Source organism: Colobus angolensis, unplaced genomic scaffold, assembly GCF_000951035.1.
Source record: "Colobus angolensis palliatus isolate OR3802 unplaced genomic scaffold, Cang.pa_1.0 Scaffold70, whole genome shotgun sequence".
Taxonomy (NCBI): Eukaryota; Metazoa; Chordata; class Mammalia; order Primates; family Cercopithecidae; genus Colobus; species Colobus angolensis.
In genome coordinates, this window is record NW_012120710.1 from 1,935,573 (window position 1) to 1,938,689 (window position 3,117).

The window sequence follows — 3,117 nt, forward strand, 5'->3', positions numbered from 1 at the left end:
AGAAAGAAAGAAAGAAAGAAAGAAAAGAAAAAATATATATGCAAAACATATGCATATATATGCAAAATAATGCATATATAGTCATATGTATATAAAAACTAAAGCCCAGACTTATAACAAATCAATGAGGGGCCGGGCATGGTGGCTCACACCTGTAATCCCAGCGCTTTGAGAGTCTGAGGTGTGTGGATGGCCAAGTCCAGGAGTTTGAGACCAGCCTGGCCAACATGGTGAAATCTACTGAAAATGCAAAAATTAGCTGGGCATGGTGGCGCATTATATCATGATGGTAAATTGCTTTGTGTCTGCTATAATTTGGATATTTGTCCTCTCCAAACCTCTTGTTGAAATTTGATCCTTCATGTTGAAGATAGGGCCTAATGGGAGGTGTTTGAGTCATGGGGTAGATCCCTCAAGAATAGATTAATGCCCCACCTTGGGGGTAAGTTCTTACTCCATTAGTTTCCCCAATAGCTGGTTGTTAAAAAAAGCCTGTGAGAAAAACACCCCCCACCCCACCTCTTTCTTTCTTGCCACGTGATCTCTGCACATGCAGGCTCCTCTTCACCTTCAGTGGAGGCAAAAGTGGAAGCAGCCTGAGGCACTCAGCAGAAGCAGATGCTGACACCAGGCTTCTCTACGGCCTGCGAAACTGTGATAAACTTCTTTTTATTGAAAAGATAGACTAAGAAAGATTTATTTATTTATTTGTTTGTTTGTTTATTTATTTATTTATTTTGAGATGGAGTCTTGCTCTGTCGCCCAGGCTGAAGTGCAGTGGCGCGATCTCGGCTCACTGCAAGCTCTGCCTCCCAGGTTCACGCCCGCCACCATGCCCGGCTAATTTTTTTTTTTTTTTTTTTTGTATTTTTAGTAGAGACGGGGTTTCCCCGTCTTAGCCAGGGTGGTCTCAATCTCCTGACCTCGTGATCCACCCGCCTCGGCTCCCAAAGTGCTTGGATTACAAGCCTGAGCCACTGCGTCCCGCCCGAAAGCATTTTTTTAGACTTGAACACTTTCAGAAATCTATCAAAGGTAGAAGGAGACTAGGAAAATTGGAGAATATTTTTCCTTGAAACACTACTTTGGGAACCTCAACCAAAAAGGGAAAAAGAAATAGATCTATTTGTTTATAATGATAATTACCATTTATTATGCACCTATCCTCAATACAATCCTACAAATTAAATACTAACACCACTTATTAAATCAGAAAACCAAGAGGCAGTGAAATTAAGCGGCATGCCCAAAGTCCAAAGCTAGTAGATTAAAGACTTAAGTCAGATTTCTAACTCCACACCTCAGTCTCTTAGTTTCCCCAATACTGGTTGTTAAAAAAAGCCTGTGAGAAAAACACCCCCCACCCCATAATCTTTTGTTACACCACATTGTAACAAAAGATTATGCTCTTTACTCTCTTCCTCTCTTCCCAGAAGATAAATTGCTCTGATATTACATGTTATAAATTTATTCTTTTTTTTTTTTTGAGATTGGGTCTTGCTCTATCACCAGGCTGAGTGCAGTGGTGTAATCACAGGTCACTGCAGCCTCAACCTCTGGAGCTCAAGCACTCCTCCTGCCTCGGCCTCCCGAGTAATTGAGAATGCAGGCACATGCCACCACATTCAGCTAATTTTTTATTTATTTTAGATACAGGGTCTTACTCTGTTGCCCAGGCTGATCTCGAACTCCTGGGCTCAAACAATCCTCCTGCCTCAGCCTCCCAAAGTGCTGGGATTATATTCGTGAGCCACTGCACCTGACTGAATTTTATTCTTAAAAGGGATTTAACTAGGAAGATAATAAAAATAGATAATAAAAAGATGACAAACAGTAAAACTATGATTTTTAAGCACTTTTAAACTTTCTCTTTTAACATTTGTTTGAATTTCATATATACATTTATACTGTTTAATCATATTTTCCATTCTTTAAGATAAATTGAGGAGAATGATCACAATTGCCATGAAATTTATTCAGTTCTTATGAAGAAAATACCTATGAAAAAGGTTTACAAATCTGTAGTTCCGTATATAGATTTTAGCTATTATTATTTATTTCCATTTTAAACTTTGTCATATGGAAAAGTTAAAATTAACATATGCAGAAGAAGAGATAATAGTATCATAAATTTGCTTGTGCTTATCACCAGCTTCAACAATTAACAACTCACGGCCGATCTTGCTTCATTTTTACATACTACTTCTGTCACCACCCACTCCCAGATCATCTTCAAGCAAATCCTTAGATAACTGTATTAGTCTTAGGAGTGAATATTTTTCCCAAATTAAAAAATTAGCAAGAATGTCCTGATGCACATCATTGATCAGACAACACATTATATGAAGTGGGGTCAAACAGATTTCAGCCTCAAGGTGTTGATACTCCTTTCCTGAAGTATGTTTTTCCAAAGTCTGGAGGTTTCGTTCTAGGGCAATGTCTTTCCTGGAGCCACTACAACTAGACAACTCTGATCAAGTATCTTGACTACACCTAAATTATTAGAGCAGAGACTGATGATAGTCAATTTTTTAATGACACTCTGGAATTTTTGTTAGGCTACCCAGCAAAATTATTACAGTTAATTGTGGCCATTTGTCTAAGTTCAAATGTAAGCAGAAGATATTTCTGTTGCTAGCAGGTCTTTTCCTTAAAGAAACTGGCATTCCTTCAACTTGTCCTTTCCTCCATTCTTTTGGCTGGGACGCAAAAGTAAGCCACTTTGGACCCTGAAACAAAAGCCACATGTTGAAGATGGCAGTCTCTTTACCAGCCCAGGACAACCTATCTTTCAACTGTTAGATGAAAGAGATATAAATATCTATCTTGAGGCTGGGCATGGTGCCTCATGCACATAATGCCAGCAGTTGGGAAGGCTAAGATAGAAGAATCACTTGAAGCCAGAACCAGCCTGGGCAACACAGTCAGACCCTGTCTCTTGAAAAAAAAAATTCCAAAAATTAGCTGGGCATGGCCAGGCACGGTGGTTCACACCTGTAATCCCAGCACTTTGGGAGGCCGAGGCAGATCACGAGGTCAGGAGTTTGAGACCAGCCTCGCCAATATGGTGAAACCCTGTCTCTACTAAAAGTACAAAAATTAGCCGGGCATGGTGGT